We start from the raw sequence: 17,460 nt of genomic DNA, 5'->3' as shown, positions 1-17,460 counted from the left end.
TATATATATACATGTATTCAGCATTTTAATAATTTAATTACTTAGCTGTAACTATTTTCTTTCTAATGTCACAAAATTTCGAAATGGCCTGCTCATCGTTGTTTTGGTCCAATGACATTTGAAAAATTATTTTAGTCCTTTTTCAGTAAGTACTTTTTCACAAAAAATTTGTGGTGTATTTCACTTGGAATAAGCCATGTAAGTTTCGTAGACCTGATATACATGGTTAGCCCAAAATAATGACTATGCTATAACTATTGCACACAATATAATATAAGATAGAAGAATTTCAAGAAGAATTATTTTCAACGAAAATTGTTAGATTCGGTCCTTTTGTTAGGCGACAATCATCAAATCTGTTATCAAGTTTCTTTCACATTACGCACTGTCAATGGCTCTTAATTCTCTACAAGAGCGTAAAGTTCTTGTAATATTTTTGGCAGTTCATAAGCAGTGTATGTCTTGGGTATACGGGTGGCCAATGATTTATTCTTAATTACATGGCCACCAAGAACGACGGATTTCCGTCTATGAAATTACGCTGTCTCTAAACTACCGATGCCATTTTATTGTGAGCTACTGACACTGTGAAACTTCAAAATCTATGGACAGGTTAGATATTTGTCCTTTAAAAAGGTTAAAGATTCGTAACTGAAGAAACACATTCTCTTTTAACACCATTTATTGTAATAGTTTCAAAAATATTCAAAATCCGGTCGTTGATTTGTATAACGCCTGTATTTTTAGAATCTTAAACGTAGAACATGCTTGCATTTATTTTCTTTCTTTATTTGTTAAATATTCTCTAGCGAAATTATAATTTAAGGGCCTTTTCGTAATTTTCATTCGATAATGCGAACCCTTTAACAACATTCACGGCAACGCGTCCTTAAATTAATTACAAATATAAACACTTATGGGTAAAGAATTATTTGCTTATTAAGTTTTTGAATTTACTCCTGAAATCTAGCCAATTATACTTGTCTCTTTAATATTTCGAAATATTTAGTTTGGGTAGTTTAATAATTTTCAACTGGTGTTAAGTGGTAATAGGAATTTCCACTATGTTGTTTTCAATATTTTCAACTATCTCTTATTTTCTTCTCACTTTGATAAATTTTTATTATTATTTTAGTGACACAATATTCTTAACTGTATGGAAAGTCTAGCGTTACCCATCATTATATTGTCGCTGTTTTCTCCACCAGACTCATTTCCAATTTTAATTTTTTTTTTTATCTAATTCCGAATTGTGTTACAATTGATGAAAAAGATGTTATCTTAATATGTTGTTCGTTTAAATGAATCTGATAAATAATTTAGGTTGCTCAATTGCTTGTTCAATATTTAACTGATCTAACTCTCGTTTAATTTATTAATGAAATATCTTTATTGCAACGCGAACAACACCGATAATTTTTTACTTAAATCACGGGACAGCCAGGTAGGTAGGACGTTGGGTCCATGTTCGTGAGGTCGTGAATTAGATACCCGCCGGTCGAAGACTCCCCGTGTAATAAATGGTGACTGGTGCAGATTAAATCTGTCGGGTCACAAAGTCAATACCTCTTAGGGTACTGAATTGGAGATTAATCATTCTGTGGTTCAGATTAAAATTATGATACGTGGATGAATAAATGGTTGTATGAATAAGTCCGCCCTACAAACGGACTGAGATGTGGTGTATCTGTGGCTGAAAGTCATATTCTTGGCCAGAGATGGCGTCACAGAAAAACAAGAAACACACACTCCGCTGTAAAATTCGCTTTGTTTTCTCAAGCAGACTTGCAGGTATTGGCAAGTAGCATTGGAAACAACACCAACTTAAATCACCAATTTTTATTTACATGATATTCTAACATTTTTCAAATTTTCAATTTTTAGTGTAACAATAAAGAGTGTTCTAAAAGGACTGTCCTTATAAAAATTAAAATTGTACCAAAATAAATATTCAAAAATGGGGTTAATTAATATTTAAGCTAAGAGGAAATAAAAAGATGATTGAAATCACAATTGAAGGGAACATCATAATCAGTGAGATTGCATTTTGAAGGTGTTTCTAATAATCATCTATAATTTCATCTTTTTTTCCTACTACCATCAAGTATTCCTTTACAGTCATTTCTTAGATTCTTAGAGCGTTTTTCCTAAATGTGTACGCTTTTTATTTGTGATTCGAAAAAAGTTTCAGATGAATTCTTAAATTTATAATCAAATCTCCTAATCTTAGGAAAGATGAGCCTTCAAAATCAATAATCAAGTATTATAAATGAAAAAGTTCTATGAATCATAATCTGAAACTTAATCTGTAAATATAAGCCTTGAGGCATCTGATCCTATCTTCAAATACATAAATCTTCTCTTTACAGTAGAAGTAGGTCAAAACCTATTAATCACCTGGCTATGGGGTAGTTTTTTTTATGGGGGGTGGTTGTACAAAGGGCGGCATAATAAGGTTGCTATTACTTCGTATTAGATGCAGTAACTCCAAATGCAGTGTGTGCAGAGGTACAAGAATGCCCGGGGCAAACTCCTCGCTCCTGAAGAAAGGGCTCTGTTTAAAAAATAAATAAGTAAAAAACTTTTGACATATATATGATATGTTTATTAGATCGTTGCAAATTTTTTTTCTTCGAAATTTTAAAGTGCTCTTATGTTGTTACAATTACTGAAACGTCTATAGATTTTCAGTTCTGTAGGCCATGTTTTGACCCTTGTCCACCTTAAAAAAAGATTTTGATTGTAAATGGACAAAATTGTAACAAATCATATATTTCCTTTACATATTCTGCCAATTTTTTCGTCATTCTCAAATTATTTTTTCTTGCATGCATGAAAATTTATGTTTGTCTAATAAATATGATTTTAAAAGATTATTCTTCGGCATCATACATAAAAATAACTGGTTATACAGGGTGTAAAAAAAGTTTGGTCATCCGATGGAAAAAGAAGGTTTCAATATTTCTTTTTAAAAGGTATCCAATGACTCCAAACCACTCCCACCTCTGAGGCTGGGGGGGGGAACTTTCAATCCCTACTTTTTATTGCAGATTCAGCAAAAAAAAATAATTCTATAGGTTTATTTATTTTGCTTCATAGATGGCGTTGCTACCAAGAGAATTATTATAAGGTGCTAACTGCTTAAAATGGTAAAATCCGATCTGATTAAGATCATATAAATCGACATATTTTTTTTATCAATGTTTTGAAATTTTTTCTTTCGAAAACAAGGCATCGAAATATTTTTTTTTATTTATTTTTAATCTCTCGGCACCTTATATTAAATTGCAACTTTCTCGAGGAAAAAAATGGAATAAGTAAAAGAGAAATAGTACCCTGTTGAAATAAATCTTCTTGGTCAAAATAAAAGTGATATTAATATAATAATATGCTATCAATGCTTGGAGTATTAATATTATGCCACTCACAGTAGCCTTCAATTCTTTGACCCTTTTTGATTTTCTTGGGGATTGAAGTTAAAGGAAAAAACATGCCATTCCTTTCATTTAAAAATGATCATTGTGAACATTTTTCAACTTAAATTCAGGCATTATTTTTCTAGCCACCAATTTTCTCTACGAAGCTGTGGTGGCTCAGAGCGTTGGCCTTCCAATGCTGTAAACAGGGTCCCAGCGATGGCTGTTCGATACGAATTCCGCACCAGGCTAGCATCGATCACAGTGCTGACGTAAAATATAATTAGTTGCAGACGGATCATGGGTTAGAGTCCCCTTGCCGTCAGGCTAACCGTGGGAGATTTTCAGGATTTTCCTCACCATGTAACGCAAATGCTGGTTAGTTCCATCAGAAAGTCCTCCACGAAGGCAAATTTATCCCAATACTCGATCCAATAGTCTTCTGGATTGGGTTCAAAATTACAAGGCTACTTAGTTGAATATTAGTAGTCGTAAACCCAAGATTTGGGTTGGCTGTACAACGACGGTAATCAAATAAAATAGTCTCTACGAATCAGTTAAGAGAAGATTTATAAGAAAACAATCATTTTGCAGAATTAAGCAGTATCTTAAATTAAAAGCAATACTTAAGCATAAGAGAGTAGACATAAATAAGTATTTGGATATTCCAAACAGTTTTAGGTGAAATGGATGTTTTCTCCTTTATACAGCAAGGTGAAGATTCTTAAATGTGTGAGAAAGCACTACTTTCTCCCTAGGTAGCATGAAACAAAAAATGCTACAAACCTACATATTTAGATTTTCTAGCAGTAAAATACCAAAATTTAGATTGAAAAATATTCATACTGAAATCGTCCATCTACTTTAGATCTGTTTAAAATTGTACAATTATATATTTCAATCAGAAATTGGTTGAAGAAACACTCTCAACAATTAAAAAAAGCTTTTTAACGAATGCCAGGGAAATCGTTCCTAATACATCGTACCATTTGCTGCAGGTATCACTTACATGCAAATTTCTTAATTAAGTGGAGCAAATATTTAAACTGGGCAAGATACAACAATTTCTTTTTTATGTATAAAAACTCTAGCGTAGCTAGAGTATGTTTTGGATGGGAATTACAAACCAGATCAGCGATGGCTCAGGGGATAGAGAGTTCGCCTTCTAATGAGGTGAATCCCAGCGGTGGCTGTCGATATGAATTCCTCATCCGGCTTGCACCAACCAGAGTGCAGACGTGAAATATCCTCAGTGGTTGACGGATCATGGTAGAGTCCCCTTACCGTCAGGCTAAGCATGTGAGGTTCTCTTTCTCTCCATGTAACGCAAATGCGGGTAATTTCTGTCAAAAAAATCCTCCTCGGCAGCAAATTTCTCCCAATACTTGATCCAGGAGTTCCCTTGTCTTCTGTATTGGGTTCGAAATTATAAGGCTACGCATTTGAATATTAGTAGTCGTAAACCCAAAAATTGGGTTGATTGTTCAACGAGGGATATAAAATCAAATAAAATTACAAACCAAAATTAAGTAGACATTACATATCATATCCTTAAATCGGAGTATATTATTTAGACTTACTGTGAATAAAAGATTCACAATATTTTGAAACTTAATGATCATGTATTTCACGACATTTATGCATTTATGAGGTACCATTTTAAAAAAATGTAATTGGGCATTTTAATAATATGCACTTTTTTCATTTCAGTTTCAACAAAAATTAGTGAATTAGAGAGAAAATTTGACCATTAGAGCTTTATTATTCAGGTAAGAAACCATTACTTTTGAAATACCTATTTTATGTTCCTTATGTTGTTTGAGAGAGTTGGATAAAACCGGACACTGGCATTTTTTAACTAAATTTCTGCAGCAATTTATCACAAATCACATGAAGGATCATGTGAGTAGTAACAGTAAATACAGTAATAACTAGTAATAACAGTTTCCATGCAATTGAGAGACAATTAAAAATAGAGTTAATAATTTTTTTTGTCGGCGTTAGCGTTTTTAAAATTTCGAGTCGAAAAGCTTTGGTTTTTATTCCATCGGTTTTACTATGTGGTTTCCAATTGCTTGCAGAGTAATTTCAATATTTTATAAAATTTTTTTAAGCCATTATTTAAAATTTTTAAAACGGGTTTTGCATCACACTTACAAAATGTTTAGTTTTCTTTAGTATTAAATTGTGTGGTTGAATAAAACTAGGATTTGATCTGTCGGACATGTCCTGATAGATTTGCTTCTGACTAGATGGAAATTGGTTGTTTGAATAGGTTGCTTAATTTATAAAATACTCCTTTAAAAGCTATAATTTTTTTTAAAAAATAATATAAAGATGGCTTTTTGAAAGAGACTTCAATAAAATAGAAAAAAGATTAAGGAGAGAGAAAATAAAAATAGAACAAGAAAAACAATTTCAGAAAATCGCAAGAAACATACTAACTTCAGTATTTATACATAGTTCACGTTATGAGACGAAAAAGACTTCTAAAATTGCTGAATATTACGATAAATCAAGTCTCAACTGTAATAGTTGAGATTCAATGTCATAACTGTCATAGATGGGCTTAGTGTCTCAACTGTAATTGGTAGGCTCATATGTCTCAATTGTGTTAGATAGGCTTAGTCTCTAGTGTCTCAAATGTTAAAGATGGGCACATAAAACTACCAGAAGAACATGATATCTGATCAAATTACTTAATTTCCGATGAATTCCAAATGTATTTCTTTTGTTCTTTGATTTTTAAACCCTTGCGTGGTCTTAGTGTAGGAGTGTAGTATAAAATTGAGTTGTTATTGTAAATAAATATTCCAGAAGGAAAAAATACTTTTCTTATTACTTCCACATAGGTCTTGGGAGCCGCGATGGCTCAGGGGATAGAGCCTTCAATGAGGTGAACCGGGTTCGAATCCCAGTCGATAGGAATTCCGCATCCTGCTTGCACCGACACAGTGCTGACGTGAAATATCCTCAGCGTTAGACGGATCATGGGTTAGAGTCCCCTTGCCGTCAGGCTAACCGTGGGAGGTTCTCGTGGTCTTTCTCTTCATGTAACGCAAATGCGGGTTAGTTCCATAAAAAAAGTCTTCCACGAAGGCAAATTTCTCCCAATACTTGATCCAGGAGTTCCCTTGTCTCCTTGAGTTTAAAATTACAGTTGACAATTAGAAGTCGTAAATTGGGTCGGATGTTCAAAGACGGTTATATATATGTCGTTGCGAAATTATGAAAACTTGATCGAATCCCTAAAGCAGATGATTAATTTACGGAACATCTGCAGACTTATTTATTTAAAGAAAGTGAGTGATTTGATCAAAACCTTTAACTGTTTTAGTGATGAAATAAAAAATCGGATGAATATAATAGAGATGAAGCTTACAAAAGATGTAATAAATATACAGATTTTTACTTAGGTTTTAATTTAAAATAATAGCATTAAAAGTTCATTTTTTTCTTATATATCATCATATCTATTGATTAATGATAATTTTTGAAGTCTTGAGTTCATAAATTTTAATATCGTCACAAAAGATAATTTAAATTATTAGTTCATGGAATGCGGTTATTTATAATAATCGCTGTTTATTATTTTTAACAATTAAGGGAAGTGAAAGTCATTACCCGGCTTACCTTACACTGATGTTTTTTTAAGGTTAAGTGCCACTGCCTGATAAACATTTGCCTGGAAACTCAACACTGAAGTGTTTTTTTTTAAGGTAAGTGAGCAAAACAAAGTAAACAAAAAACTAATATTGTCCAGCCGTTTGCGCGGAGAATTACCATTGCGCATGTGTATTGGAAATATCTAACCAAGTTAGTTGAAAATTATTACATTGCCCAAGCTTAATTGGTAATTATTAATAACCGTTAAAGTGATATATCCTGATAGATTATTCACTTCAAACCGTCTTATTTATTATTAATTATAACTGGCGATTAATAATATTAACCGATTAATTATATTGACCGTAAGATATACACAATATTATTTCATCTTTTCGCAAAGGGATCAAATCACTTACTTTCTTTAAGGAAATCCCCACTGAGTTGTTATTTTAACATCTTCCGTGAATTGACAGTCTAGCTTTAGCAAATCTCCATTTTTATTATCACCTTGCGACATCTAGTTTTATTCAACTCGGGCGGAGTTTTAGTACACTCTCAAAAAGTAATTAATTTAGCAACCAAAATAAAGCTTTACATTAAATTATTTAATTTTTGGAGCTGATTTTATCATTCAAATTAAATTTCAAGCACTTTTTGTTGCGAATCGAAACCTTAAAAAATGAAACCTTCAAGAACCAATTTCGTCCAACTTTCCAATAATTTGCTTGATATTAAAAGATTAGTTTAAAAATTGCATTTTATTTCTCATCCAGTTGATCATTGATTAATTTAATGTTTGGAAGATATCATCCATAAATGTCAGAAAAATATGTCCTTCAGAAATGAATCTAACGAAACTTACTTCAGAACTTATGTAATTTATTGAAGGAAATGAATTTAAATGAATCGAATCGCGGTTTAATATTTCAAAAGAAAAAGAAGGTCGTTTTGTTTAAAGTCCTCAAGCGATATTTTAAATAACATTCCCTTTAAACTTAATTCTTGATAAAATTTCTCTTCAAATTAAACTTTAAGCTCCTTTTTTTTATAAGACAAATAAAAAGGATTTGATAAAAAACATTTTTTTCTGGGTACATTTTCTTTTTTAAACTTTTCGACTAACTTTTAAGTGATCTCTTTTTAGAAAACAATATCTTTTTATATATTTAAAAACTTATTTTTATAGGAAACTTATTCAGGAGAATAACCTGAAGTTTTAAATAATTTAATTTCAAATTTTTTAATTAATTTTAAGTATTATCTTTAAGAAATATAGAATAAGTTTTTTTAGGCAATAATAACCTTTAATACATTAAAAAAAATTTTTTTTGAAGAAAAATACAGCTGTTTCCTGTATTTATTTGTCAAATGCGCTCATTAAAAAATTCCCGTTCTTTTTACAGACTTTCTCTGTATATTTGACGGCTTTGAGCTGTTTTGTTGACAAAGTAGTTTTTTTCTGTTTTTCATCCTAATCAGAAACGGTTTAAAACCGTTTGTTCAAATTCTAGGTTTTTCCTAGTAGTTTTTCAGCAGTTACCGTACGATAATTCTACGATTATTTTATAAACCTGCTCTTATTTTTCAGCAAATATTTTATATTTATGAACATAGCATAGATGAAATTGCGATTCAATTTTATTTGCAAAATGACATTCGACATGATTATTATATTTCCTGAAATATTTTTTTTGTAAGTTAAGCAGGCAGTTAAACTAACGCTTTATGTATATTCGATTGACATTTAAGCATCAAAAGATTGAAACCTATAATTAGGTATTTTGGTGTGATCTCCTCGTGCTATATGGTGTAGAAATAATTGTTATACCGAACGTTCGTACGTAATATTTTATTTGAAAATAAAAAGCCGAAAATTATTGCAAAAATCTTCAATGCCAAAAACCGCTTGTTAAAAAAGGGATAATTTTTATGAAATTAAATTATTGTCAATTCTACTAATACTTGTGTAGGCGTATTTTTGTCACATTGTGAGCATACTGGATCATAAATAGCTGTGAAATAAAATTTCCAGAATTGCCAGAATATGACTGTGTTTATGGCTCTATGGGAACACGGAAAAGTTCGGTAATTTTTAACACGTAATAATTTTGGTAAAACAAATATTAAAATCTGTTTTATATGTGATCAAATTTGGTAAAGATGGTAAAATTTGATAATTTTATCAACAGTATTAATCCGTGCTGTGGTTTCCGCATGGACTTTTGCACCACAGCAACGTTAATACAAGAAACCATACCATGGCATGAAAACGATTTTCGGTTAAATTTAATTTTCTGTTTTTTATTTTTTACTAAATATGTGGTAATAAGAATTATAATTTCAAAAATCAGAACTTCCGTTAAACCGTAACCGCATGAACGAAAAAATTACCGAATGAAAGTTTTTTTTTTAAAAAATGCAGTATATTTCGGCTTTATTAACCAGATGTATGAAATTTTTTTACTAGAATTGTCATTACTATACAGTACGGTAGTTTTATCAGAATTTTTTTCCGTATATAGATAATCCCGATGATCTAACTGTTAAATCGAATTTTTAATCCTAAGCCTGAAAACCAGCCGTTGGATCAATTGCATAGCGAGTAAGTTGGGACAAAACTTTTAATCTCTCCAATTTGCACTTAAAATAAGTAATTCCATATTTTTTTTATCCACAGTATGAGATAAATTAGGAATCATCAATTTGCGCGTCTCTGGTCAAGTCCTGTAGAATTATTTCATTTGGTTTAAAACAATAGTCCGATCAGGAAATGAAAAAAGTATCAGAAGTATATTGGGTGATAATTAGCAGTAAATACCCGTGAATGATTTTTTTTTTATGATATGATTGATGTTTGTTATGGAATTGTTTGTTATGATTTGTTATGGAATTGTTTAGCGTTTTATCAAGGCTGAAATTATGAAACACTGAACAAGAAAAGAAAATTGAAATTTTTCTAAGAACAAAAAATTGAAAACAAGAAAATATTTTGTCTGATCAGTATTTGTATAGAGTTTTAAAAACTGCAATTACACACAATTTGCGTGCGCTATAAAAAGACTCGGTATTACGGTAGAAAGCATCGGCACTCAGGATGCCAGTATTTTTACCGTAAAATGCATTTTTACCGAACATGTTATGGAAGAAAAAAATCTGATATACCATAATTTTTACAGTAATAATTTCCCTGAAATCATTGAATCAATCAAATTAAATAAATATTACTGTAAAAATTAAGGGAATATTTTTTGTGATTAAAGTGGATTTTGCGGTAAAATGGATTTTATGGATGATGCACCCAAATTGCTTTATACCGTAGTTTTATTCTATATTTTTCACAGTTCAGAAATTCAAAAAAAAATGTTATGAAAGTCAAAAATAAATGTCCCATTTTAAGTTTAATCAATTTTGTAATAATTCTGGTTATTTGAAGTATTAAATTCTCTAACAATCTGAGAACAGATATTTTTTAGAGTGTAAAATGCTGATTTGTGTTTATATTGATGCTTTAGTTACGCAAATACAGTCAAACTGAAATTGCATTTATGCCCCTTTAGTAGAACTCCTGAGGTCTTCTGCAGGGGACATCGAGGAAAATTTCTAAATTTCATCTGTTGAAAGTGTGTCCAAATATTTATATTCAAATATTGCATTCGTATATTTGTATTCATAAATTTCAAAACATAAGAATGTAGTATAATATACTATTGAAAGCACTAATGAAGGAAACTTCAAATGAATTAATTGAAGCGTAATTAGTTTGAAATTTATTAATCGAAAAAAAAAGAAAATTATGCGACATTAAAATAAAAAGTATTCTTTATTTAAATTATTTTTAGCTTATTGAAATAAATCAACGTTTAAAAAAAACCCGAGTAGGTTAAAGTTTGTAAGTAAAATTCAAAATATTCTAAAACTTTAGAAATTAAAAGTTCTGCTTGAAATATATACGTTTGCTATTCAAAGAATAAGGATTTTCAAAAAAAACTAAAACAGAATTTAGGAAAAGTCTACAAAATTTTTCAGATCCCGTGGACTCGGAAATTTTGATACAGTTGCGTCCCACTCATACATTATTATTTCAATTTTCTTAATTTAATTAAAGATTCGCAAACTATACATTATTTTTCTTTTTTAGTATTATACTTTTATGCATTAATCAGATGAATATGAGAAAATTAATTTATGTATAACCAAAATACTTTTTTATGTGTTTAACTCTATATAACTAAATTGATTTTTAAAATACTTGACAAAGTCTAACTTATTATTTATGTTATTTTGTTTTAAAGATTTCAAATATAATTTTCTTATTTCTAAAATGCATTCCTAAGATTCCAAATTGTTCTTCAGAATTTGAAAATATTCTCACCATTTTTCTAATTTTAAAGACACGCGTTGACAGGGTGAAATGAGTGCAGAAGTGCTTTATTTGATAACGCAGAATTCGAAATAATCTTTTAAACTGTCAAATAAACGACTGTCATGAAAACGAAGTGACATCATGAATTTTGTTATTTAGCTAGACAGCTGTCAGTCTGTATCACGTCAACTTCAAGTCGTTTCTATCGACTGCCTCTATTTTGTCGATTCTGAGTTATGCTTCTTAGTTTTATTCTGAAATATCTTTCTCTCATCAAACAGTTAAATAATTCTAAATTTTTCAAAATTCTTGTATTGTTGTTATCAAGTTATTTAAAAAGCTGCTTCCAATTTACATATTTTTCACATAACAGTGGCCAGACTAAAAGTAGTGAAATCACTGTACGTAATTTGTAGTGCTATTTTTTCATTAAAGTGTGATCAACAGTTTGTAACTACTTTTAACGGTAGCTTAGTAACGAAGCAATTAATTTATGGGCAGAAATTTCGGCAGTCAATGGATGCAATGAAAATTCCCCTGTTAACAAGACTTACGGATCACATGTAACTAATATTTAAACTAGTCATAATAGTTAATTTTTCACTTTGCATAAAAATGCAAATGTACACATTGATGCTATTTCAAAGAAAGGAAACATATTTTCAATGCACTTTATTTCTTGGAGGAAAGTTTGTAGTGCTATTTTTTCATTAAAATGTGATCAACAGTTCTTCCTGGTAACTACTTTTAACGGTAAAGAAGCAATTAATTTATGGGTAGAAATTTTGGCCGTCAATGGATGCAATGAAAATTCCCCTGTTATCAAGACTTACGGATCACATGTAACTAATATTTAAACTAGTCATAATAGTTAATTTTTCACTTTGCTCACATGCAAATGTACACATTGATGCTATTTCAAAGGAAGGAAGTATATTTTCAATGCACTTTATTTCTTGGAGGAGAGTTTGTAGTGCTATTTTTTCATTAAAGTGTGATCAACAGTTCTTCCTGGTAACTACTTTTAACGGTAAAGAAGCAATTAATTTATGGGTAGAAATTTTGGCCGTCAATGGATGCAATGAAAATTCCCCTGTTATCAAGAATTACGGATCACATGTAACTAATATTTAAACTAGTCATAATACTTAATTTTTCACTTTGCTCACATGCAAATGTACACATTGATGCTATTTCAAAGGAAGGAAACATATTTTCAATGCACTTTATTTCTTAAAGGAAAGAGAATTAAACAGTTAACAAAACTGCAAGCATTTGATAATTTCCTCGCATTTCTTAAATTCAATATTTGCTGTCGAGAAAGGCACAAAAATTTGAAAATTAAATGAACAAATTTGAAAATAAATGAAAGTATCATACTTAAAAACAATTTAATTTAAAATATTCAGAAATATATTCAAAAAGTTCTCTAAGACCCCTATATAACCCACTAAATACCCATCTGCGAGCATCCTTAAATAACATTACAAACTATTTTTCACCTCAGTTTCATTTGTGGGCATCATAGATTTTCTCTGAGTGAAATTACGTTACTTGTTTAAAAGAGCGCGAAAGATGGTTTGACATGAATACTTCTCCTGAATTAGAATGATGGTGCTTAATTATATTTGTAGAAGAATTTATTGAGCTTCATAAAGTGATCATGCATTAAAACAACACCTTATTATATGATTGCTTTTAACTAAAACAAATGAAAGGGATTTCATTACCAACACAAATTTCCTGGAAACAATTCATTTTTTAACAATAACGTGCATTTTTGAAGAAAAAAAATGAGTGGAAAAAATTTATAAATACAACATATTTAAATTTTTTTAAGCCCTTTTTCAAAAATATTTAAAACTTCATAAAAGAACTTAAGCTGTTTTTAGATTCTTTTAGAAATATTTAACTAGATACCTTTCCGTAATGTATTGCATTTGTGTTTATTGAAATTAGAAGTTAGATAAATTTAGATCTGAAAATGTGAACAAAAATTCCACTGCATTATATCACGCTAAATTACAATAGCATTTTCTCAAAATATGAATTCAGTGTACCTCTTTCGCAGACACTACTAAAGATATAATCTTGAAATTTTTAAACTTTTACCTACAGATTAAATATATTGACATGACTTGAGATAATTCATAAATTTCTAAACTGTTAAAACGTCATTTTTACTGTACTGTTAAGTAAATATGCTTTCAAAAAATTTGTGATTTTAATGATCTTATCTAAGTATAAGTAAAAAAGTGCATTTAATCTTCATACAAAAATTTCAAGCTTTTATGTTTTTGAGAAAAGTTACACAAAACCAGGAATTTTAACGCTGTCAGACTTAATTAATTATTTTCTTCGCATACGGTGAATTAAAACCACGATGATCATTAACAAATATAATATTATTAAAAAGAATGTCACTAAAATCCAAAAACTGCTTAATCACGATATATTGAAACGATATATTATAAAAGGAGCTAAATAAATCAGACAATACAGTCATCAATATATTTAATACTCTTCGTCAAATTTGAAGTAGGGGTTATCAATTACTGTTTAAGGAAAAAATAACAATATAGTTATCAAAATCCAGCGAAATTAAAAATTTCAAAGTAAGCAATATTAATCGATGGAACTTAAAGGTGTTTCAAATTTACAATCAAATTTCACTACCCTTTTTTCAAATCCGTTCTGTAATCAAACATGTTTTTTGCCCCTTTACTCTTTCATACTTAGAAAGGTTTTAATAAAGTTTTTCTCGCATAAATATGGATTTGCTACCTACGAAAATATTGTGAGTATTTTCTTAAATTCATTTTCACAAAGACTTTAGTCATATATCATGAATTTCGGAACTTGAGTTCTAATCTGCATAAAATCCTGCTATTAGATCTAAATTACTTGAAAGAAATTTGCAAGCAAAATCTCATTATCACAAGACATGAAGGCTGTCATTAGATCAGTTAAATTGCCTGAAATATAAAATATTTTACGCTTTAAATTCTTTATAAAATCATTGTATTTTTTAACCTTATAAAATAAGCGTTTTCTGATGTAAAATCTTGAATTTGTTTAACCTGATATTCTGTTATTTCAAGAATTCGAATTACCTAATACAAAGTTATTTTAAATTTTTTGTTTTCAAATTCATGCTTCTAGGAAGGAAAGTATGGCCTTTTTTGGAAAGCGAAAAGTCGATTTTTCTTCCTCAAAAGAAGTTTTTTCACTAGTAATTTCCATGACTTACGGTACGCTTGTGTAAAAATATGGCTATTCAAAATTTTAAATTGATATTAAATAAATTTTAGAAGTTTGTATTTATAACTACTATTATTATTTGATGCTAGAAACAATTAAATTCTTCCATTATTATTTATTTTCTAAGTAGAATTTTCCTTCACCAAAAGAAGTTTTCTCATTAGTAAATTCTATGTTTTCTGGCACACTTGTGCAAAAATGCTCTTATTCAAAAAATTTTAATGAAATTACACACACCTTAGATACTTTTATTTGAAATTACTATAATTATTGGGTAACAATTTAAAATTCAAAAATTTTTATTTTTGAACACATTATATATATATATATATATATATATTGATTTCTCAAATTGAATTGATTGAATGATTCAATATTAATTGATTTCTTAAAACTATCCATCGTTTTTGACACATTCATATTAATGTCCAATATTAGGATATGTTGATTAAAAATGTAGTTAAAATTTACAAAAAAAGATGGTAAAGCGAAAATCTGATAAATTATAATACGTAGTTTATTTAATGATTTGAATTGTTTTAATTTTTAATATCATTTCATACAAGCAAGGAATTTTTAATAGATCTTGAATAATCTAAAAATAAAAAAATACCTCTATGCGTTCCACCGGGTTTTGTAGTGGGTGGAAGTGGTGAATAACGTGGTGCATCAGCTTCGGCACTAGCTTCTTGCTACGAATATAGAAAAATTAAGCATTAAAGAAAGCATTTACGCAACAAATCGATAAGTCTATCAAGGTGTTTCTTGTATAAAATCTTCTTTATAGGCATTTCTTCGCGTAATTTTGAACAGGCCATAAAAAGGGAGCGCCACTAGCCACGTGTGATGGCATCTTGCATTGTTACCTATGCAGTTTTAATCCTGACGTGAAATAACTCCCCTAGAATTTTGTCTACAATTTTATGCGATGCCCTGCTATATAGAACGTTTTTAATCTTATACATTTAGACAAAAATAGACTAAAAATATCGTTTAAAAAAAACTCTTAAAACTACTGAGATTTGAAATCCCCACCCACATCCAAATCAGGCAATATCAGGTATCTGATAAGTGCNATATATATATATATATATGGCAAAATAAATAAATGCAAAAAAATGTCCGAAAATGGATGTGCAAAAGGTAATATTATATTGGATAATTTAAAGAAGATGACTATAAATAAGTTTAGAAAATAAATATTCATTTAAGAAAAAAATATAAAATAAAAAAGAGAAAGAAACATGAATTGCCTGTTTTACGCATAATTTTAGCCACGGATTTGCCCGAAATGGATTTTCACATGGAAAAGTTATATAAATTAGCAAAGAAATCTTTTTAGCAAATAATTTTGGGGTAATTAGTAATTTTTGAATGTATTGGCCAACTCTATCAAGGTTTCACCGCATCAATAGAATTCACTGCATATTTGAACACATTAATCAGGAAAAAGCACTTTTAGAACATCTTTCAAACTTAGGTAAATATTTTTAAGAAAACATGAGCATTAGAAGACACAGTCAAGTACAAAAGCAATTAACTGACATTTTTAACGAAAAATAGATTATCAAATAAATTAGTTGAAAGAGAATCGAAATATAGCTGACAGAAACTTCCGAGAATTTTTTCTCGGAATGTTTACTTTCAGCTATACTATATATTATATATTTTAAGGGGAGCTAATGTAAAATAAATAAGAATTGTTTTTATTAATACAGGGTTAGCTGATAGTTGCGCACATGAAAGTTTGATGGTCAATAGAAATGTTAATTTAAGAATTTAAATAACAGTAAAGTGTCAGAGAGATTAATTAAAATATTGACTTTTATTTTTAAAATACAGACTTAAGATTGAATAGCATCCTTACTTTTCCTTAATTATTTAAACATAAAGCATAATCATTAAGGGGACATTACTTATTTAAACCATAAACATAATCATTAGCTTCTTCTCGGACTTAGGGGTCGGGGAGGCTAGATGTTTTACAGATGTAACTTTTCAGGTGATATCTTCGAATTCAGATTTTTTAATGATAAATTGATTTTAAAAACTCTGAGTTCCTACAATGTAAATTTACAACCACTATTATAAATTTATCACCCGTGGCAACTTTGTAAAATAACTGTTGTCTATTGAAAACTTTTATATAAAACTAATTTAATAAAATATACCACGTGCTATATGCAAATGGGCAATATCACATTATGGATCACAATTTATATCATATTTTTTGGATTTATTAGTTTAATTTTTTTTAAAATTATTCAAAAAAGAAAAATGAAAAATGGAATCAAATTTTATAACCATTTTTGTAAACAGCCATTTTGAGCTATGTCCAGATTTAAAAGTTCATCGACGCTGTTCGTCGCAAATCAACACTTTGAAGCATAAAAGTTGACAAATGAAGTGCAAGAGATTACCGATATCGATTGAAATGCATTCGAAACAATCTGTCATCGATTCAAAGGAAGTTAAATTGCTGAATCGTTAAACTTTTATGTGACCCTTTATTTTTAAAATTCTCTATACTAAGGAAAAATAGGCATCCTAATTGCAATGAATATAAATTTCTTTTGAAGTTTTTATTTTCAGAAAAAGAGTTTTTTTTTATTTTTCGATATTTTATCAAGCACATTGTTTGTCTTAATTTTCTTCATTAACTAGATAAAAACTGCGGGGGAAATTGATTATTTTCACTATTTTAATAAAGAAAGTTTTATCCTAAGAGATATTATCACCTATTGCAGCAATAGACGAGAAATAAATGTATATATATATATATATATATATATATATATATATGGGTCATTC

General features: G+C 29.4%; 1 protein-coding gene across 2 annotated transcripts in view; it reads left to right on the top strand.

The window, feature by feature from the left end:
- Positions 1-17,460, top strand: part of LOC107446622 (transient receptor potential-gamma protein-like) — a 324,911-nt gene that overhangs the window by 114,529 nt on the left and 192,922 nt on the right. For both annotated transcript variants that reach the window (XM_016061317.3, XM_071187238.1), the window contains one exon: positions 5,127-5,185. The gene's annotated coding sequence lies outside the window, so the exon portion shown is untranslated. The remainder of the gene's footprint in view (positions 1-5,126; positions 5,186-17,460) is intronic.

This window comes from Parasteatoda tepidariorum, chromosome X1 (genome assembly GCF_043381705.1).
Source record: "Parasteatoda tepidariorum isolate YZ-2023 chromosome X1, CAS_Ptep_4.0, whole genome shotgun sequence".
Classification (NCBI taxonomy): domain Eukaryota; kingdom Metazoa; phylum Arthropoda; class Arachnida; order Araneae; family Theridiidae; genus Parasteatoda; species Parasteatoda tepidariorum.
The sequence above is the reverse complement of the archived record's forward strand: the minus strand, read 5'-3'. Positions and strand labels throughout refer to the sequence as shown.